The sequence below is a fragment of the Pongo pygmaeus genome, chromosome X, assembly GCF_028885625.2.
Source record: "Pongo pygmaeus isolate AG05252 chromosome X, NHGRI_mPonPyg2-v2.0_pri, whole genome shotgun sequence".
NCBI classification, from domain to species: Eukaryota; Metazoa; Chordata; class Mammalia; order Primates; family Hominidae; genus Pongo; species Pongo pygmaeus.
Window position 1 is genome coordinate 130,147,537 of NC_072396.2, and position 24,234 is coordinate 130,171,770.

Sequence of the window (24,234 nt, forward strand, 5' to 3'; positions counted from 1 at the left end):
TTCCTTGAAGTAAACATAACATTCTTCCACTCTTGTAAAAACTCTGAGTTGTGTGTCTGCTTTTATTTGTGACAATTTCATTCTGACTCATAATTCTTTGTGGTTAAATTTGACATTTTTAGCAAGAATCACAACATGAATGATCCCCATGTTCTCCATAGATTTTAACTTCATCCCATCAAGGAACGTGAAATAATTTAAAAATACTGTTCTTCAAAATGACTGATTTTATCAAACAAGTTTCAGTTGGCTTGCAACTTCCTTGATTCCTCAGCTCATCACTATTCAGCATATTCACTATATTGTCAGATCATCTCCCTATGATTAAGTGATCAAAAACAATGATAACCATAAAAGCATAAATTGCAAAAACTCCATTGCCTTTAGTATTTTTTTACAATGCACATTTTCTTGGACAAGTGAACATATGTGAAGTAATAAATCTACTAAAACTGTTTTAAGAGGTATTGCAGAAATCAAATTGTAAGTCACGATTTATGTGTATAATGATCAATGTTCAGTAAAGTTTTACTTTGTTTTGTTTTCTTTTGGGGGTGGTGGTATTTTTAATTTTTTTGTTTTGATTTATATTTCAAAAAGACAAAGAACAGGTTTCTTGGTTAGAGGTTTGTTTTTGGTGCAGGAAAATACTAACATTAACACCGGGGTTAGATTAATCCCCAATAACTGACCATGAAATGGAATGTTTTGGAGAGCTGAGTAGGCAACTGACACCACTAGAGAAATTAGAGTTGTGGGGATTGAATTAAGTTCCCAGAGATAAATGAATACATTATATTTAAAAATGTGTTATCTAATATGGTAACAATTGGCAACATGTTGGTATTGAATACTAGAGTTGTACCTATTCCGAACCAAGATATTCTGTCCGAGTGAAGTACACAGATTTAAATATTTAGTATGAGGGAAAGAATGTAAAATATCTCATAATAGGCATATAATAGGTTATGGTTGAGACTGCAAATTCTTCACTCAATATCTATTCTCTCATTTCTCTGTAATAATAAAAGCTTAGCTGGGTAGCTAAATGTTGCCATGCAGCCTGGTTCCTACCAATGTAATGTAAATGGAAGTGATATATTCAACCCCATTAAAATAAAATAAAAATGTCCTCTACTTATCTCTCTTTCTTCCTGCAAGCAAGAATTTTGAGAAGTGATGACAATGTGATAGCCATCTTAGGCCACAAGCTAGAAGATACATTTTCAGGGTGGCAAAGTAAAATGATAGAATGAGCCTGAGTCCTGAAAACCATGGAGTTATGTCAGCTTTTGAACACTTATGCTAGGACCATTTTGTGACAGTTAAGGTAAATTCTACCTTATCTAATTTATTTTAAATTACTGCATAATACTCTATGATGAATGTGCAACTATCATAGGTTTTATATCCACTTTTGGAGTAATGGACACTCAGGTTGATTCCTGCTCACTACTATCACATATAACACTGCAATGATATCCCCACATGGATCTATGTGAAGATTTCTTCAGGAATTACCCATAAAAAGGATTGGTTCTAAATAGAGTCGGCATATATTTCATTTGTCTAAGTAGTGTAATTTTTTTTACAATAGTTGTGCCGATTTGTATTCCATCAAACAAGTACTTTTGGGCTACAGCAGGTGGTGAGACACCATTGCCCTCAATAGTAATATACTACATTTGGGTATCCAAAACTGAAAAGGGAAAAATCAGCCTCACAAAAGCTCCATGAGGGAAGAAATGGTGCCTATTTTTTTTTCTCAGTTATGGACCCAGCAAGTGGCACATAATTGTAGCTGTATAAGTTGTTGTTAAAGAAAAACGATAATATATGGACCCTACAAGAATAAAGTTGTAAATTCACTGAAAAAAAAAATCAGACCTTGTGGACTTGTATCACACTTATTAGAGAAAGCCTGATGGGGTACACGTTTCTGCTTCAAACACATTTCTCTCAAGTCTTTGCATTGCTTGCTCCTCATTCAGGTCTCTGCTCCAGTGTTTTCTCTTCAGAGAAGACATTTCTGATTATCCTATTTAGAAGAGCACTTCAGCCCCTGCATTGATTATACTAAATTCCCTTCCATTGTTCCATTTTCATTCAAGTACTAAAACTATATAAATTATATATATATGTGTGTGTGTGTGTGTGTGTGTACACACATATGCACACATACATGCGCACACACACATATGTTCTGTCTTCCCTATTTGGAATACGTTCCATGAGGGTAAGGGCTATATTCTCAGTTCCTAGAACAGTAGAGTAAATGACATAGAGTGGGTACTCAATATATTTGCCATAGGAATGAATGAACTATCCTTTAATCAATCACAATCAATATGTATTGAATTACCCCATGTAGGGTAACCATGCTAGGCACTGTGAAAAAACTAAGAAGTATCAGACAAATCTATGCTTTCAAACTGCTTGAAGTCTGGTGAAGCAGAAAAAGGCAATGCCTACAAAAAGCTTACTAATGATACCAAACCGTTTGATACTTCTACTAATAAGTAGGAGTAGCTTAACTAATAAGTAGGTTATAGAAGCTCATAGTCTGGAAAAACTATATGTAGGTTTCACTGAGAAGAGGTACTTGAGTTAGTACTTAAGTAGGCAAAATGGGAGGTATAGGGTCTCTAGAGGAAAGGACCTGCATGAGCTTAAATATAACTGAGCTTAAAATAAGAACCACAAAGAAAATATTTCCCCAAATCTGCATACAGCTTTCTAGGTCACAAAGCACTTTTACGCATATTTTATCATTTAGTCCTCTCAATTATTTTTGAGGTTGGTAGAGAGGAGATTGATGTCCAAATTTATTTTTGAGGAAGTTCTGTTTTTGAGGCTCGGGTACTATTTGCTTAAGGCTACTTGGTTAGAGATAGAAGCCAAATTCAGGTTTTATCATTCTTAATCCAGAGCTCTGTCCTCAATAGATGACATCAAGGGGTGGAACTGTTATACAGCTGGGATCTTGTCTATAAATATAATTACAAGGTGTACTCCTGGACATGTTTGGATAACTGTGACTGATTTTGTTATCACTACCTGTGTTTATTTGTATTTGACTTATCTCCCCATTAAATTAAGTACATCCACAAGAGTTGGGTTGTGACCTCTACTTATTTTGTAATTTCCCCAGAATATCCTACAATTGAGAGGTGTGGATTGGCCTTTATCTATTGTACGCAATCTTACAAGAAAGGAAAACAAAACAATTTTCTTAAAAAATGTGTTATAAATTAAATTACTTGTAGATTAAACTACAGAGATGTATACAAACAGAAACACATAGCGTACATAATTTCATCAAGAGGAGATGATTGTCTACTTCCGGTACCTAACTCAGATCCTTAAATACATCTATTTACAAATTATCCTCCTCAAAGATTAAAGGTCAGGGAAACTCTCTCAGTTGCAGATTTTTATAAACCAAAAATAATCTAGTGTTTTTATTATATTAATCAGACACTAAATTACTTAGTACCCCTCTAAACAGAAAATGAATTATTTTAGAAAAGCAGAACGCATTGTTTTTATATAAAATTTTGCTTAAGATACTGCTATATAAGTAACGAGGCCCTACCACACTTGAAAACAAAGAAGAGAAACAAGTGTTTTTGTTTCAATCCATGTCTACAATGCTTCTCCTATTTCTCCCTTTCCTTTTCTTTTGGCAGATTAGTGACATAAATTATTCCTATATTTTAGACATTATAATAAGTGTTATGGTCATATTATGTAATATTTTAAAATTATGAATAAAATAAAATTGAAATATGGTTTAAAAGTAATATAAAAATATAAGCCACACCATGGATAGAGCTGTAACATTAATATTTAATTACACATTTGTCAACTACTCTAAAACAGTTTTTGAAGCTTGAATTAAGAAAAAAAATGCCTATAGCTATTGTTAGAAAACTAGAAATTACTTCTATATTAGATTTTCTTTATATATTTTTCTTTTCCTTTCTTCAGAAACTTTAGGCACAGAGAATTGAGGTATTCATGGCACACTCTTATCATCAATGTATATACAAAGCAACTTGGCAATTCTCTTTTTTATTTCCTTTATTCATTTTTGATCTCCATTTCCATTACCCTCAAAAGCTTCCACTCTAATTTGTTTGATACATACCTTTGAATGTGTGTGTAATTTTCTAAAATATTAGCATCGTTATTGTCTGTGTGTGTTTAATACACATAAATAGTACTATGTTATAGAGCTCATTTTATTTCTTAATTTTTAAAATTCACCCATTCTTTCTAATTTTGTGAGATACATAGTATCCTCTTTTATTTTTCAACCTTTAAATTATTGTATTGAAATTATTTCAACATTTTCTTATTGTTACTTTATTATATTATAAATAATTAGAAATACATTAGTAATTTTCAAACATACTTCAGTTGATTAAGTATTAGAGTGAGCACTTGCATACACACAACCTAGATTTCATCAGTAATATTTTATTATAATTGGTTTATCATGTCTATCTATCTTTTCAAGCTATTTCATCTATTATCATCTATTACGCATCCATTGTACTTTTGGAATATTTTTAAATAACTTATAGACATTAGTACACTTCACCTTGAATATTTCAGGATGCACATCAGCTAGGGATGAATATTTATTAACATGTTTTCCATTTAAAATTTATACAAAATGCATACAAATAAAACACCCAAACCTTAAATGTATGTTTTATGAGTTAAGAAAAATTTATACACCTTTGTAATCCAACCCCATTCAAAATACAGAACATTACCACTACCCTGAATTTTCCCTCATGCCCTTTGCACATAAATCTCTACTCCCAATGCCTAAGACGATAATTACTCTTATTTTTTGAAATGCAAATTGTTTAGCCTGTTGTATAACTTCATATAAATTGAATCACATAGTATGTAGTCTTGTCTGAGGCTTATTCATTTCTTTTGAAAAATAGCTAGGAGCAGAATAAATGAATCATGATGTAAATGTGTGTGGAGAAGAAACAACCAGGCCTATTTCCAAAGTGGCTATATGATTTTACATTCCCACTAAAAAGCCTGAGAAATCAACTTGCTTCCATATCACCGACAGCCAGTGATGTCAGTCATTTTAACTATAGCCAGACTTGAGAGTCAGTAGTAGTATATTGTGGCTTTTATTTGAATTTTCCTAATGGCAAATGATGTGATTAATAACCATTCATATAATTTCTGTTGTCAAGTATATATATGAAGTTTCGTCCATTTTTTTACTGGAGTGTTTTCTTTTTATTATTGACTTGTAACATGTCTTTATTTATCCTGCATACTAGCTCTTTTTCAAATATATGGTTTGTGACTTTTTTCTCCCATATTGTGACTTATTTATTTATTTTTAGTTGTGTCTTTTTGAGGAACAGAAGATTTATGTTTTGGCAAATCCTATGTTATTACTTTTTTAATATATGTTTATTATTTTCTGTATGATTCTTACTACTGTTACTACTGCTAGTGCTAGTAGTATGGAGCATGAGGTAGGTGTCAATGTTCATTTTTTCTATGTAAATGTCCAGTTATTTCAATTTAATTTGCGGAAAACTTTTATTTGTTCCATTGGATTGCCTTTGACAAAAATCAAATGATTATAAATGTGTGTGTCTATTTCCAAAGTTTCTATTTTATTCCAGTGATCTATTTGTTGATCCTTATGGCAAAACCACATTTTGAGTATTGTAGCTTTACACTAAATCTTGAAATAATAACTAAACCTTTCAGCTGTATCATTCTTAATCAAGATTGCCTTAGATTTGCATATCCATATAAAATTTAGAATCTACTTGTTACTTTCTGCAAATAACCTACTTGGATTTTTATTGAGATTGTGTTTAATCTATAGATAAATTTGAAAAGAATTGACAACTTATCACTCTTTGTTCTTAAGTCCACAAATATATGATATTGCACCACTTATTTATGCCTTCTTTACTTTATCTCAGCTATTACATTTTCTTATTTTTTAGTGATGAAATCTTTTAAAAGATTTGTTACATTTTTCTAAATACATTATGCATTCTGATGCTATTGCAAGCAAATTTTTTTTCATTATTATTTTCCAATTGTTGGCTACGAATAAATAAAATACAATTAATATTTGTGTATTGAATTGGTATTCCAAAACTTTGCTAAATTTAGCTATTGTTTTTAGTATCTGTTTTGTGGATTTATTAAGATTTCTTATATAAAACAATCCATGAATAGAGACAGTTTTACTCCTTCCTTTCTAAACTTTGTCTTTAATTTTTAGTTTTTTTTGCATTGGCTAAAATATATAGTTCAATGTTGATCAAAATTGGTGATGGAAGGCATCCTTTTATTGTCCCAAACTTAAAGGCGGCAAATTCAATTTTGCACCATTTTGTAAGACGTAAAATGTAGATTTCGCATAGTGCTCTTTATCAAGTTGAAGATGTTACCTTCTACTTAAAGGTTGTTGAGGGTTTTTATCATGCATGGTTGTCGACTTTTGTCAAATGTTTTTTCTGCATTTGTAGAGATGATCGTACTTTTTCTCTTTATTCTATTTATATGGTGAACTGCACTAGCGTATCTTCTAATAAAAAACATGACTAAGTAGTATTTGTTCTCCTAGAACAAATACTACTTAGTCATGAAGATATATTGCTGGATTTAATTTGTTAATATTTTAAATATTTTTCATCTATGTTCATGAGGGATGATGTTTCTTATTATTTTGCAATGTCTTTGTCAGGTTTTGGTATCAATGTGTCTGGCCTCCTCCATATAATAGATATGTGGCTATTAAGCTATTTGTTTTAATTTATGTCAACTTTGATACATTGTATGTTTCAAATCTGTTCATTTTACCTAAATTGTCAGATTTATTGGCATAAATTTGATAACATTATCTTATTATCCTTTTAATTTCTGTAATATCTTTAGTGATGTTCCCTCTTACATTTATGATATTGGCAATTTGGTTTTTCTGTTTGTTTATTCCTGGACAATCTAGCCATAGGTTTATTAAATTTCTTGCTATTTTCAGAGAAATAACTTTAGACGTTGCTATTATTCTCTATTTTAAACAATTTATATTTCCTTAATATCTGCTCTAATTTTCCAATTTTTTTTTTTTTTTTTTGAGACACGGTCTCAGTCTGTCTCCCAGGCGCGAGTCCACTGCAACCTCAGCCTTCCAGGTTCAAGCGATTCTCTTGCCTCAGCCACCCGAGTAGGTGGGATTACAGGCATGCACAACCGCGACCTGGCTAATTTTTGAATTTTTAGTAGAGACGGGTTTTGCCGTGTTGATCAGGCTGGTCCTGAACTCCTGACCTCAATTGATCTGCCCACCTTGGACTCCCAAAGTGCTGAGATTACAGGCTTAAGCCACCGCGCCCCACCTGCTCCTATTTTTATGACTTTCTTTCTTCTACTTAATTTGCTTAATTCTTGTTTTTCTAACTTCTTATGTGGAATCTTAGGTCACTGGTTTTAAAACTTTGTTTTCATTCTAACATATAAGTTTAGAGTTATAAACTTTTCTCTAAGCACTGCTTTAGCTGCAACAAAAATTATTATATTTTTATTATTATTCGTTTCAAAATATTTTCTAATTTCCCATGGGATTTTTAATTTGACTTATGGATTACTTAGAATCATTTTGTTTAATACACAGTTTTTAGGGGTTTTTCTAGATACATTAATTTTATTTCCAATTTAATTCCTTTTTTGGCATCATACATGGTACTCTGTATAATTTCACTCATTTTAAATTCATTGAGAAATTTTTTAATGTACCTATGTAGGATATATCTTGGTGAGCAGGCATGTTTCTTTAAAACAGTCTGTGATCAGTAGTTGTGGAGTAATGCTCTATTAGTATCAATTAGGTTAAGATAGTTGGTAGTGTTGTTAAGATAATCTATATTTCTGCCTAATTATTCTATAGGGTGCTAAGAATAGTATTTAAACTTTCAACTATTCTCATCAATTCTGTCAATTTCTGCCTTATGTATTTTGTAGATTTGTTATTAAGTACATGCATTATTATGACTACTATGCCGTTCTGATGAACTGACCTTTATTATCTCTGGTAGTGATTTTTTTACTTGAAGATTTTTTTTGTCTGATTTTATTTTGACCAGTTCAGCTTTTTGATGTTTATAGTTTACAAGATATATCTGTTCCATCTATTTATTTCTGTTTATATGTAAAGTGTGTTTCTTATAGACCGCATATAGTTTGGTCTTATTATTTTATTCCATTTGAAAATCTCTTAATTGGATTATTTCATTAAAATTTCATATAATTATTGATATTATTGGATTTATGTCTACAGTTTCATTGGTTTTGTGTTTACCCATTTTTGTTTGTTTCTTTGGTCCTCATTACCAGATTTTGGTTGAATTATTTGTATTTTTTTTGTTCCCAAATCTATTTTAATTTATCTCTTGGCTTTTAGGTAGACTGCCAATTTTTGTGTGTGTATGTGATTGTTCTGTGGATTACAATACACATCCTAAATGTTTTGGTCTTCTTAAATTCAGTATCATATTACATCACATAAAATAAAGAACTTCGCAAACTATGGGCTCATATACACTCTTTTATTCTTTGTGATCTAATGTGTTGTCTCTTGAAAATACATAAACCTTTATAATATATTATAATTAATGTTTGCACTAAATAATCTTATGCATTTTTATGAAAAAAATAGCCCTTTATATTTACTGAGTTATTTCTCATATCCAATGCGTTTATGAAAATGTGAGTTTCCATCTGTTATCATTCTCTTCTGACTAAATAAATTTATTTAACATTTGTATAGTACAGGTCTGTTTGTGGAAAATTATCTTGGTTTTCTTTTGTCTGAACATTTTTATTTAATTTATATTCTTGAAGGATATAATCTTTCAATATAAAATCCTGGATTAACAGTGTTTATTTCGTTACATGTTTTAAAGATGTTGATCTACTTTATTCTGTCTTCCATAGTTTCTAAGAAGTCATTCAAATTTGTTCAGTTGAAATTAATAAATAACTTTTTTCCAGCTACTTTTAGTACTTCATCTTTCATTTTAGGCAGCTTGGTTATATGAGGTTTGTTTATATAAATCTTTCTTGAGATCACTGAATTTGGTGGTCCTGTTTTTAGGAATTATTCTGCTTTGGGCTCTTATAGCTTTTTGAATTACTAAATGTATGTCTTTTGCAAAATTTGCAAAATTTTAAGCCATTATATTTTCAAATACATTTTTCACAGTCTGTCTCTACTCTCCTTTCAGGACTCTAATTACACATGTGCTTGATATGGATCTACAAATCCCTGTGAGTATTTTAATTTGGATGTTTCACTTTCTTTTCCTTTTCTCCATTATGGAGAATAACTTCTATTGATATACCTTCACGTTATCTGCTTTTTCCTTAGTCATGACCATTCTTTTGAGCCCATTCTTTAAAGTAACTTCTGAAACTGTAATTTTCAGTTGTAGAATTTCTATTTGGTTATTTTTTTTTCTAATTTTCTGTCCTTTAATTTATAGTACTTATATTTTCCAGTTACTCAGTAAGCATAGCTAAAATGCCTTCTTTAAGTCCTTGTTTGCTAATTCAAATATCTGGGTTATCTTAGGATTGGTCTCTAATGACTGTCCTTTCTCTTGAGGCTTGATCGAGTAATTTTAGCTTGTATTGTCAACATTGTGAATGTTATACTGAAGAGACTCTGGATGCTGTTTTATAACTCTGAGGAATTGATGTCTTATCAAACAATTAACTTGGTTGAACTCAAGTAGCAAACTTTGTCTCTTGGTTGTGAGCTCAAATCTCACTTCTTTCTTTGATCTTTATCTGGGCTACTCGTAGTCTGCTCTGTACATGCATAATTCTGGGACCAATCAGAGATTTGGGCAGAATTTATACATAGAATATGGGACTCCCTTTCTATGTTTATTTATTTTATAGATTTTCCCCATTACTTTCTAGTGGTTGTGGTTGCCCCAAACTCTGTCCTCTGGGTCATCAAGCAAGGAAAACAATAGGCTTCTTAGCACAGTTTTAACTACTAAGGATGTAATGATAAATATTTAATAACTTGATGTCTGAAAAAATAAAAATGAAACAATATTAGCATTTTTGATTACCATGATGTAAATACTCACACCACAGCCAACTTTAAGCTGCATGTGTTATTGAAAATTGAGTTGAGAAGTGACACCCACAAACAGCTGTCCTAAGCCAATGTGAATTGGCTCCAGTACATCATTGTAAACACCTCACAGGGTGTTTATATCTCTGTTATAAAATAAATTATCCTAAGGATAAAATCCATAAAAATAAGATACTCATGCTTAGGACCCTTTTGCCAAGTGTCAACTCACCTTCAAACTTCAGAATCTGACTGTTTTTATTACTTTCTATACATACGTTTTGTTAGTTTTTCTTGATGCTTTGTTGTTTTTATTTCTGTGGTATTTTGTGTTTTTTAAAAATATTTTGTTTATAACTGGTAATTGTTATTTATGGGAGGGTAGGTTCCAGGAAGAAGAATATCATTTGATTGTGCCATAAGTGAAAATCTTACATGCTTTTTGAGATCTAAGCTTATTTCTTAACCTGTATCTGATTCATTGCTGTAACTACTACTTAGTAGTCCAAGTATGTATTTAACATATTTAACTCCATTCCTCTTGTGATTATTCCAGGGCTTCCTGTAAAGCCCCAAATCCACAAATAATGCTATAAATATATCATAATGTATGTCCTTATACATGTATTCTTATGGACTTATTTGAAGCTTTCTCTAGGGTCCACACTAAAAAGTGGGCCATGTGGTACATATCCCTAGTTTCACAAAGTCCTATCCAATTGTTCTCAAGAATGGCTGTCTTATCTTCACTTCCACCAGCTGTGCATTAGGTGTACCAGTTCCTCACATCTTTTCCAATCCTTGTTATATCAAAGTGATACATTTTTGTTGATCATAAATTGGCATAAATTAATTACTTTAATTCACATTTCTCTAATTAACAATAAGTAAAAACATCTCAGTATATATTTACAATCAATCAAGCTTCTCCTTCCATCTATTAGATCTAACTATTCTTTGTTCATTTTGCTATTGTATTTTTCCTTTTTTTGTTGAAAGAGAAAAATTTCTTGTATATTCTAGATATTAATTACTTGCCTTTTCTAGATGTTAAACACATTGTATTACTATCTGACTCCTGATATTTACTTTTGAAATATCTGACTCCTGATATTTACTTTTGAATACAAATTCTTAAGGATTATATAAATAAATCCATCAGTTTTTGTGTCTTGTTATTTTTGCTTTATGAGGCTCATTATGCACCCCTTTTCAACTCAAGGCCACAAAGGTTTTCTGCCAAATTATCTTCTTTTAGCATTATAATGTTACCAGTTGTTTCCATGCTTAGTAAATAATATAAATAGAAAAATATGATAAAATAATTAAGAAGCTCAAAAATTCCTGGGCCTTATCCTAGACGTAATTCATCAGAACCACTAGGGCTGAAACCTTCGAATTTGCATTTTTATAAGCACCTCTAATACAGTCAGTTCTTTGAGGTATTTGGGAACCCCTAAATTGTATGATATTCATAGTTATTTGCAAATTTGGAATTCCTGAATAGTCTATCAACATTTAGGTTTTTGGTTTAATTTTTAATACAAATAATTATAGTATATATCTCTGGTGTACAATGTGGTATTGTAGTGCATGTATATACTGTGGAATGATCGAATAGGATAGTTAGCATGTCCATCACCTAAAATATTTATCATTTCTTTGTGCTGAGGATATTTTTGTTAATTATGCTCACCATGCTGTGCAATAGAACATTGAAGCTTATTCCCCCTTTCTAACTGTACCTTTGTACCAAATGACCAATATCTCACCTTTCCCCATCCACAACCCACCTTTCATGATCAGCCTCTGGTAATCACTATTTAACTGTCTAGGGTTTTTTTTTAGTTTCTATGAGTGCTTATTTCATTTAGCTTAATGTCCTCCAGGTTCATCCATGTTGTCACAATGGCAGAATTTCCTGTTTTCTAAATGGCTGTATAGTATCCTATTTTGTACATATACAACATTTTAAAAATCCATTCATCCATTGGTGGGCACTTTGGTTATTTTCATATCTTAGTTATTGTGAATAATGACACAATCAACATGGGAGTGCAGATATCTCTTTGATATACTAATATCAATTTCTTTAAATATATGCACTGTGCTAGGTGCGGTGGCTCACCCCTGTAATCCCAGCACTTTGGGAGGCGAAGGTGGGTGGATCATCTGAGTTCAGGAGTTTGAGACCAGCCTAGCCAACATGGTGAAACCCTTTCTCTACTAAAAATACAACAATTAGCCAGGTGTGGTGGCATGTGACTGTAATCCAAGCTAATTACGAGGCTAAGGCAGGAGAATTGCTTGAACCCAAGAGGTGGAAGTTGCAGTGAGCCATGATCATGCCACTGCACTCCAGCCTGGGTGACAGAGTGATACTCCTTCACAAAAAATAAATAAATTAAATAAAATGAATAAATAAATACACAGACATGCAATTTCTGGATCATATGCTAATTCAACTTTTCGTTTTTTAAGAAAACTTCATACTCTTTTTCAAAATGGCTGCACTAATTTACAATAACAACAGTGTACAAGAGTTCCATTTTCTGCATATCCTCTCCAACATTTGTTATTTTTTGTCTTTTTGATAATAGCCCATCTTACACCCGTGAAGTGATATATCATTGTGGCTATAATTTGCATTTCTCTGATGATAAGATATGTTCAGCTTTTTTCAAATACTTGTTGGCCATTTGTATATCTTCTTTTGAGAAATCTCCATTCTTGTCTTTTGTTTGTTTGTTTGTTTTTGAGTAGTTTAAGTTCCTTGTATATTTTGTATATTAGCCTCTCAAACAACGTACGATTTGTAAACATTTTCTCCAAATCTGTAAGATGCCTCCTCAACCCATTGTTTCCTTTGCTGTGAGAAGCTTTTTAGTTTGATGGAATTCCATTTCTCTAATTTGCTTTTGTTTCCTGTGCTTGTGGAGTCATATCTAGGATATCACCACTGCCCACATCAATGTCATGGATATTTTCCCTGTATTTTATCCCAGTAGTTTTACAGTTTCAGATCTTATGTTTAAGATTGAAATGGTTGATTTAATCAACCATTTTGAGTGATTCTTTTATAAGGAATGAGATAAACATCAATTTTCATTTTTCCACATGTGGATATCCAGTTCGTTTAACATCATTTATTGAAGAGACTGTCCTTTTCTTATTGGGTGTTCTTGGTAACTTTGTTGCAAATCAATTAACTGTAGATGTGTGGATTTATTTCTGAGCTCTTTTTCCTATTCCATTGATTAATGTGTCTGTTTTTATGCCAGTACCATGCTGTTTTAATTACTGCAGCTTTGCAATAAATTTTGAAATCCAGTAGTGTGATGCCTTCAGCTTTATCTTTTTTGATCAAGATTGCTTTGACTATCTGTGGTCTTTTATACTTCTCTAAAAAATTTAACATAATTTTTTTATATTTCTATGAAAAATGACATTGAATTTTGATAGGGATTGCATTGAATCTGTAGATTTGGTTATTATGGCCATTTTAACAATAGAAATTCTTCCAGTCCATGACCATGGAATAGCTTTCTATTTATGTATGTCATTTTTAATTTCTTTAATCAATATTTTATTCCTTCCAATGTATAGATCTTTCACTTCTTTGGTTACTTTCACCCTAAGTATCTTACTTTACTGGATGCTATTATAAATGAGACTGTTTTCTTAATTTCTTTTTAAGATAGTTCATGGTTAACCGATACAAACACTACTGATTTTTGTATGTTGATACCAATGCTCACCAATTCTTTTTAACATAGTACCGGAATTCCTAGGCAATTAGACAAGAAAAGGAATTAAGTGCATTCTAATAGGGAAGGAAGAAGTGAAATTGTCTGTTTGCTGATAATGTCTTATACATAGAAAACAATAAAGACCCCCCTCCAATGGTTATAACTGACAAACTAATTCAGTAAAGTTGCAGGACACAGTAATCAAAATTTAGTTTAAAAAACTAAATGTCTTTAATATATGACACTAATATAGTTTGGATTTGTGTCCCTGCCCAAATCTCGTGTCAAATTGTAATCCATAATATTGGAGGAGGGGCCTGGTGGGAGGTGATTTGATCATGGGGGCAGATTTTTCCCTTACTGTTCTCATGATAGAGTGAGTTCTCACGAGATCTGGTTTTTAAAAGTTTGTAGTACTTCTCCCTTTGCTCTCTCTCTCCTGTTGGCCATGTGAAAATGTGCTTGCTTCCCCTTCTGCCATGATTGTAAGTTTCCTGAAGCCTCCCCAGCCATGCTTTCTGTACAGCCTGCAGAACCATAAGCCAATAAAACCTCTTTTCTTTATAAATTACCCCATCTCATTATTTATTTATTTATTTATTTATTTTTGAGATGGAGTTTTGCTCTTGTTGCCCAGGCTGGAGTGCAATGGCGCTATCTCAGCTCACTGCAACCTCCGCCTCCCGGGTTCAAGCTATTCTCCTCCCTCAGCTTCCCGAGTAGCTGGGATTACAGGCATGTGCCACCACGCCTGGCTAATTTTGTATTTTTAGTACAGATGGGGTTTCTCCATGTTGGTCAGGCTGATCTCGAACTCTCCACCTCAGGTGATCCGCCTGCCTAAGCCTCCCAAAGTGCTGGAATTACAGGCATGAGCCACCACACCTCACCCGGCCTCGTGTTTTTTTTGTTTGTTTGTTTGTTTGGTTTTGTTTTGTTTTTTCTATAGCAATGCGAGAACAGACTGATACACTTTACTGTTCTGCAAGAACATCCAGCTCAGTTTTCTTATTTCAACCCCAGAAGTTACAAAGGTTTAGAAATAACATGGGGAATGAAATATCTCCTTTTTAATGAAATTATTTGAATTTAATTTATTCAACAAACACTTATGAAATAGCTACTGGGTGCCAGATAGCTAGACTAATATGATAAAGTCTACCCTTCATCTCTACCTATTAATAGTAGTATTCATATAGAGAAAGTATATTTTCTGGATCTTTTGGCACTGCTTATAAGATGGCTTCCTTGTGCCCCTTGAAGGCTGAGATAACAAAACTGGCATGAAAAACCTTTACAGAGGAACGATACAAGCCACCTGGCAACCAGACATGTCTTTGCATACCTAACTACAACTCACGTAGGGGTGAATGTCAAAACATAACAATGCCTGTTATCACATATTAATGTGAATAGCCTTCCAAAGTATGCTGATTTATAAAATTAGAGATTAAATAATTTTATATTGCCCTAGAACTTCATTTTTTAAATCTATTCCTATAATTGTGAGAGAAATGCATTGTAGAGATTCTTCTCATTCTATTTGAATACAGTCTTCTTTTGATCCTGAACTTAGTGAAGAACTAAGAATATAACGCAGTCACCATTTCTTCTTCCAAATTTCAATTTTTTCTAAAACTTTTTATGAGGAAGACTACCATGTGGTGTTACCTAAGAAAAAGCAGGTCAAAATGACTCTCTGAAATGACTTCTAAATAAAGAATTTGCCTCGTTTTATTTTCTTTTTCTCTGCTCATCATCATTGCTTGTAAGGAATTCTTTCAAGAAATGTACAGCAATCTTATTATTCTGATGTAAATGAAGCCATGTCAAACCATCAAGGATTTCTTGTCATGAAATTTCACTTAAACAGTTTCTAACTTCAACTGGTAATTCTCTTATCTTATTCCAAAATATAAGTCCTTTTTCAGTCCTGGGGAACCTATAACAGATATATATAGGCTTGGATGTTGCCATAAGCACTATATTTCATAATAGCTCTTTAGCTTTAAACTGAAAAGGCACCTCATTACAAAATTTGTCACTGAAAATCTATTGTATTTAGAGAAAGTTTATTGACTCTTGAAGTTTTACTAAGAATGTGATTTTTCTTTTCCCTGTTCCTCCTGTGTTATGTAAAATTTAGTTAAAATGGTGCTAAATATTTGACAACCTCTATCCAAGTGAACTTCACTTGCATAAATTTACTTCTAGGAGTCTAACATTAGTATTCATCTCCCATAACAATAAGATTTGTCTATATAGCGTTGTTTGTACATATATAAAATCTGTGTACAACGTATGCACACAGAGTTTATGTGTGTACAAATATTTTATCAGGTTTTAAATAGTTTTTTCTTAGCACTAGTTTGAAGAAAATGTAGTTCAAATTTTCCATTGCACTCATGTTTCTCACTGAATATCAAACAAAACATATATTTCCCCTTTCTCTTTAAGTCAGCCCACATTTGGGGTAAATGATTTTTTTCCCCTTTGGTTTACTGTGAATAAAATACAAACTTTCCAATCCTTAACGTGGATAAATACATTCTACTTATAAATTGAAGTGATTTTAGAGACAAAAACTAGAGAGAAAAAACCAACAAGCATGTTTTACAGTTTTGAATATATTCAGTGTCTTCCTGACTTAAATATTTCTCTCTCTCTGACTTGCCTCCACTATCTAAAATTATCTGATTCGCTGACTAGTCTTAATTTCTTCTTCTTCTTTTTAGACAGAGTCTCGCTCTTTCATGGAGGCTGGTGTGCAGTGGTGCAATCTCAACTCACTGTAACCTTCACCTCCTGGACTTAAGAGATTCTCTTACCTCAGTTTGCCATGTAGCTGGGATTACATGTGTGTGCCATCACACTTGGCTACATTTTTTTCTTTGTTGGTAGAGACAGAGTCTCGCTATGTTGCCCAGGATCATCTCTAAGCCCTGGGCTCAAGCAATCCACTCATCTCAGCCTCCCAAAGTGCTAGGATTACAGGCCTGAGCCTCCAGGCCCAAACTTAGTCTCAATTTATTGCTTGTTAAGGTGGTATATGGTATCCAGAAGTTTGAATAGTACCTTGAATTTTCACAAATGTAGGATCGGGGTCATAGAAGAATTCCTCTTAAAAGTACATCTTGGAATTAGCATAACAGTTTGATAAAGAGCATAGGCTTTCTAAGCCTCATAGACTAGGGTTTGAAGCCTGACTCTGTCACTTAATAATAGCAGTGACCTTGGGCAAGTCACTTAACTATTTGAGTCTCAGTCTCTTCATGAATAAAATGATGATAGTAATATTTGCCTCTCAAGTATATTTTAATAACAAAATGTAATAATATGTATATTAAATGTAAAGTATAGTGCCTTGCATATAATAAGCAGTTAATCATTGTTTTACACATTGGGTGGGATTATAGTAATCCTCCATTACATATGACTTGTGTTCAGTTCAGCTTAGTTCACCAATCATTAAGTATGTACAAAGCAACAGACTCCTGCTAAGTTAACCCTAGTGATAAAAATATAAGTAAGACATGATTTCTGTCTTCAAACATCTCACAGTCTATAATAATACAGACAAATAAATAGACAATTCTAACACATAAGGATGTATGCAATGGCAGAGATATACATATTTTATAGGATCAGAGAAGAAGTGGTAGATTAAGGAAGGCAAAGGAGGACTTCTGGGTGGAGCGAGAACACCCTAACAGAATCTTAACTATTTAAGCTCTGGAGGGTGATGAGACTAATCTAGAGTTGTAAAGTAACTGTTCCTGACAGAATGTAACCTAGCAGATAAGCATACTGTCTCTGAAGCCAGACTATCTGGGTTCCATTCCACCGCTTAGGGCAAATCACTGAACCTCCTTGTCCCTCACTTTATCCATCAATAAAATGAAGATAACAACAGTTCCAAACTCACAGGGTTGGAAATATTAAGAGTGCTTTAAAAACACCTTGATAAATAGTAAGCATCGGACAAAGGTTATCTTAGCTCTTTCTGCTATAATATTTTTTAAAGACGAAATAACAAAAATTTAATCATTCAAATTTACGTATATCTGGGCTGACAGAAATAAAAGTGGATTGAAAATTGCCTACTATATTAGCATGCAATTATATCTAATTTACGAGTAATATGTTAAGTCAGCAATCAGGACACAGTCGCATGTATTACTTGATTCTAAAAAATAAAAAGGACTTTAAAAATGAGAAATACCACTGTTAAAGAGAGATAAAATATCTGTTTTTATACATGTTGTCAAAGTACTGATTATAACTTAACCTCATTATAAAAACTAAACTATACAACCTAAATATAATTTTAGTACAAATGTATCTTTTTAACCAGTGAGTCTTAAACTGTACTCAGATTATTTGGTAATGCCTCAGAAGTACTGCAACAAATAAGCACTTTCTGCCAAATACTGAATTTGTATTGCCCATTCATTGCTTTACCATAAATGATAAATAAGGGAGTTTTTAGAAACCCATTTAGGATTTTATTTCAAAACTTTAAAAATGATATTTTCATCATTTAAACATTTTATAATCACTTAATACTTTTAGATATCAATTTTATTGCCCGTAAACCTTGCTATCAATTGCATCATTGTATAAAATATATCAAGTGACTTACATTAACAACAGGATAATGCTTTTTCTGAACTCCTTCCTACTGATTAAAACAAAAAAAGATAAAATGAACCTTCTATCAAGACTTGTATGATTTTTTTTTCTTCCAAGATGGCAGATTAGAGGCTTTTAGCAAATATAAGTCACTTAGAAATGGAAAAGTAGTGCATGAAGATCAACTCTGTGAGCTTTAATTCAAGAAGGAAAATGGGAATCCACTGGAATAGTGAAGGATGCCCCAGATCCCAGGGAAGTGTAAGTGAGCAAACAGCACCCATGATGGAATCTGGCTGATCAAAAGAGTGAAGCTCGAATATATGAGAGGGGAAGAGAGTCACCCATGGAGATTCTCCTTTCCACTAAGGGATCCATGAAACTAAAGCCAAGGGAGAGCACTTTGTTTCTTCTAAACCCTGGAGCTAATTTTGGGAGAGGCTTGGAGACTCTGAGAGGTAAAGATAGTAGACAAAGTTGCCGGCATTTTCCCAGACCCGAGACCAAGCTGAGGAAACAATTTTCAATCCAGGCTTTTACAAAGTCAGTCATTCTTCAGTGACCCATCAGTTTGGCCATGCAGACATTTCTGTCTCAGGCTGCAGATTGGAGTGCATGCTCTGGAGTTGTGTAAGGGTTTCCAAAGCCAGAATTGAATGACAAGTGTGGAAAGCACCCCCACGGTAGGTGCTGGAATTGTTCTCTCCCCCAATACAGGTCTGGAGTCAAATGAGAGTTTCTGCTGTCATGGTTTCTCCTAGACAGTGAGACTTGCAGCCAGAGCCAGTTTGGCAATTTGGAAAACGTCTGCATGTGTCATTCCTGGGTGCCTTAGCTTCCTCTCTTGAGATTGTGGTGCAGCGGGCCACTCTCTGTTTCACCCCCAGACATATCTTCAGACATTCGGAGCGCCAAATCACGAGTTAGCAGCCTGAGACCCCCTACCCTTCCTGAGCAGAGACCTTTCTGTATTGGGACCCTTTCTACTCCATACCAGGCACCCAGCATTTGGAGCACTGCTTCCTTGGATTAGCAACTTAAATTGCCTCACCCTTCCTGTTTAGAGATACTAGTGTGTGTGGGTGCCATCTTTGCTTCACACCCAGGCATGTCTCCATACATTGGGAGCAACTGCTCACTGGGATGAGCAGCCTGAGCCACACCACTATTCCTGTACAGAGACTGTGGTGCAGCAGGGAAATGACAGATACAGAATTCAGAGTTTAGTAGACAAAAAAAAACTCAATGAGATCTAAGAGAAAGTTCAAATTTAACACAAAGGAAACAGAAAAATAGCCCAAGATTTGAAAGATTGCCTAGCTATATTAATAATGAACCAAAAAGAACTGCTGGAATTGAAAATATCACTATAAGAATTTCAAAATACATGTGGAAGCCTTAACAACAGACTAAATCAAGCAGAAGAAAGAATTTTAGAGCTTAAAAATGGTCATTCAAATCAAACCAGTCAGACAAAAAGAAAGAAAAGAGAATTTATAAAAATGAACAAAGGCTTTAAGAAATATGTAATTTTGTAAAGCCACCAAATATATGACTTATTGGCATTCTTGAGAGAGAAATAGAGAAAGTAAGCAACTCAGAAACTATATTTGAGGAAGAAATCCATAAAACTCTCTTGAGATTTGGTGCAAGATGGTCATCCTCAAGGCACACAGATGTCAGACTATCAATGTAAAAAAAAAATCTTAAAGGCTTCTGTAATAACTGTAAAGGGAAACCCATCAAACTAACAGCAGACTTTTCAGCAGAAACCTTATGAGCCAGAAAAGATTGGGGGTCCATTTTTAGCACTGGTAAATAAAAGAAACGCTAGCCAAGAATTTCATATCCTATCAAACTAAGCTTCATAAACAAAGGAGAAATAGTCTTTCTTAGACAATAAATCTCTAAGGGAATTCATCACCACCAGACTGCACCTACAAGAGATGCATAAGTGATTTCTAACCATGGAAACAAAAGATAAATACTTACTACCACAAAACACACACAAGCACTTAGCCCACAGACCTTATAATGCAAATACACAATCAAGACTACAAAACAACTTGCTAACAACAATATGACAGGAATAAAACCTCACATATCAATATTAACCTTGAACCAAAATGGCCTAAATGCCCCATTTAGAAGACATGGAGTGGCAAATTAGATTAAAAAAAATAAAAACAAGACCCATCTTTTTTCTTTCTACAAGAGACCCATCTCTCATGTAATGACATTCATAAGCTCAAATTAAAGACATGGAGAGAGATCTATTTTGCGATGGAAGACAAAGAGAGCAAGAGTCACTATTCTTTTTTTTTCTTTTTTTAAATTTATTTTATTATTATTATACTTTAAGTTTTAGGGTACATGTGAACAATGTGCAGGTTAGTTACATATGTATACATGTGCCATGCTGGTGTGCTGCACCCAATAACTCGTCATTTAGCATTAGGTATATCTCCTAATGCTATCCCTTCCCCCTCCCCCAACCACACAACAGTCCCCAGAGTGTGATGTTCCCCTTCCTGTGTCCATGTGTTCTCATTGTTCAATTCCCACCTATGAGTGAGAACATGCAGTGTTTGGTTTTATGTCCTTGCGATAGTTTACTGAGAATGATGATTTCCAATTTCATCCATGTCCCTACAACGGACATGAACTCATCATTTTTTATGGCTGCATAGTATTCCATGGTGTATATGTGCCACATTTTCTTAATCCAGTCTACCATTGTTGGACATTTGGGTTGGTTCCAAGTCTTTGCTATTGTGAATAGTGCCGCAATAAACATACATGTGCATGTGTCTTTATAGCAGCATGATTTAGCCAAATCATGAGTGAACTCCCATTCACAATTGCTTCAAAGAGAATAAAATACCTAGGAATCCAACTTACAAGGGACGTGAAGGACCTCTTCAAGGAGAACTACAAACCACTGCTCAATGAAATAAAAGAGGATACAAACAAATGGAAGAATATTTCATGCTCATGGGTAGGAAGAATGACTATCGTGAAAATGGCCATACTGCCCAAGGTAATTTATAGATTCAATGCCATCCCCATCGAGATACCAATTACTTTCTTCACAGAATTGGAAAAAACTACTTTAAAGTTCATATGGAACCAAAAAAGAGCCCGCATCACCAAGTCAATCCTAAGCCAAAAGAACAAAGCTGGAGGCATCACGCTACCTGACTTCAAACTATACTACAAGGCTACAGTAACCAAAACAGCATGGTACTGGTACCAAAACAGAGATATAGATCAATGGAACAGAACAGAGCCCTCAGAAATAACGCCACATATCTACAACTATCTGATCTTTGACAAACCTGACAGAAACAAGAAATGGGGAAAGGATTCCCTATTTAATAAATGGTGCTGGGAAAACTGGCCAGCCATATGTGGAAAGCTGAAACTGGATCCCTTCCTTACACCTTATACAAAAATTAATTCAAGATGGATTAAAGACTTAAATGTTAGACCTAAAATCATAAAAACCCTAGAAGAAAACCTAGGCATTACCATTCAGGACATAGGCATGGGCAAGGACTTCATGTCTAAAACACCAAAAGCAATGGCAACAAAAGCCAAAATTGACAAATGGGATCTAATTAAACTAAAGAGCTTCTGCACAGCAAAAGAAACTACCATCAGAGTGAACAGGCAACCTACAAAATGGGAGAAAATTTTCGCAACCTACTCATCTGACAAAGGGCTAATATCCGGAATCTACAATGAACTCCAACAAATTTACAAGAAAAAAACAACCCCATAAAAAAGTGGGCGAAGAACATGAACAGACACTTCTCAGAAGAAGACATTTATGCAGCCAAAAAACACATGAAAAAATGCTCACCATCACTGGCCATCAGAGAAATGCAAATCAAAACCACAATGAGATACCATCTCACACCAGTTAGAATGGCAATCATTAAAAAGTCAGGAAACAACAGGTGCTGGAGAGGATGTGGAGAAATAGGAACATTTTTACACTGTTGGTGGGACTCTAAACTAGTTCAACCCTTGTGGAAGTCAGTGTGGCGATTCCTCAGGAATCTAGAACTAGAAATACCATTTGACCCAGCCATCCCATTACTGGGTATGTACCCAAAGGATTATAAATCTTGCTGCTATTCTTGCATTAGATAAAATAAAGTTTAAACCAACAAAATTAAAAAAGGACCAAGAAGGGCATTACGTAATAATAAATGGGTTAATTCAATAAGAAGATTTAACTCTTCTAAATATGTATACACCTAAGATTGGAGCATCCAGATTTATGAAACAATTACTTCTAGACATAAGTAAAGAATTTCAACAGCCTCACAACTATAGTGGAGGACTTCAATGCCCCACTGACAGCATTAGCCAAATCACTGAGGCAGAAAACTAACAAAAACTGCTGGACTTAAATTCAACACTTGACCAATTGTACCTAAAAGACATCTCCATAATATTTCACCTAACAAGCAAAGAATATACGTTCTCCTCATCTGCACATGGACCGTACTTGAAGACTGACCACATGTTCAGTCACAAAAGAAGTCTCAACAAATTCAAAAAGTCAAAATCACACCAGACATATTTTCACACCATAATGGAATAAAAATAGGAATCAAGAGGAACTCTCAAAACCACACAAATACATTAAAACCAAAAACTTACTCCTGAATGACTTTTGGGGAAACAATGAAATTAAGAGAGATATGAAAAAGTTATTTGAAATATACAAAAAATAGAGACATGACATACCCAAACCTCTGGAATACAGCAAAAGTAGTATTAAGAGGAAAGTTTATAGCAATGAATGCCTACACCAAGAAGACAGATCTCAAATTAATAACCTAACATTGCACCTCAAGGAACTAGACAAACAAGAACAAAAAATCCCCCAAAGCTAGCAAAAGAAAATAAATAACTAAATTAGAGCTGAATTAAGTAAAATCGAAACCCCCAGAATCATACAGAGGATCACTGGCACAGAAACGTGTTTTTTTTTTTTAAATTATAAACAAGATTGATACACTATTGGCTAGATTAACAAAGTAAAAAAGAGAGAAAATCCAAATAAGCACAATCAGATATAACAAAGATTATATCACAACAGATCCTGCAGAAATGCATAAGATCTTCAGACTACTATGAATTTCTTTATGCATACAAATCAGAAAATCTAGAAGAAATTGATACAATCCTGGAAAAATACAACCTCCCAATATTGAACCAGACACGAACAGATATCCTAAATATACCAATAAAGAGTAATGAAATTGAATCAGTAATAAAAACTTACCTATCACCAAAAGCACCGGACCAGATAGATTCACAACTGAATTCTATCAGACATACAATATAAGCTGTATACAATATAATATACAATATAAGCTTATACAATGTAAGCTGTTACAATCTTACCAAAACTATTCAAAAATTCAAGGAGGAGGAAATTCTTCCTCCCTCATTCTGTGAAAGCAGTATGATCTTGATACCAAAATCTGGCAGAGACACAACAAAAAAAGAAAACTACAGGCCAATATCCTTGATGATTATACATGTGAAAATCCTCAAAAAAATACTAGTAAACCAAATCTGGCAACACATCAGATAGTTAATTCACTACAATTAAGGGGGCTTTATTGTTGAGATGCAAATATAGTTCAACATATATAAATCAATGAATGTGATTCA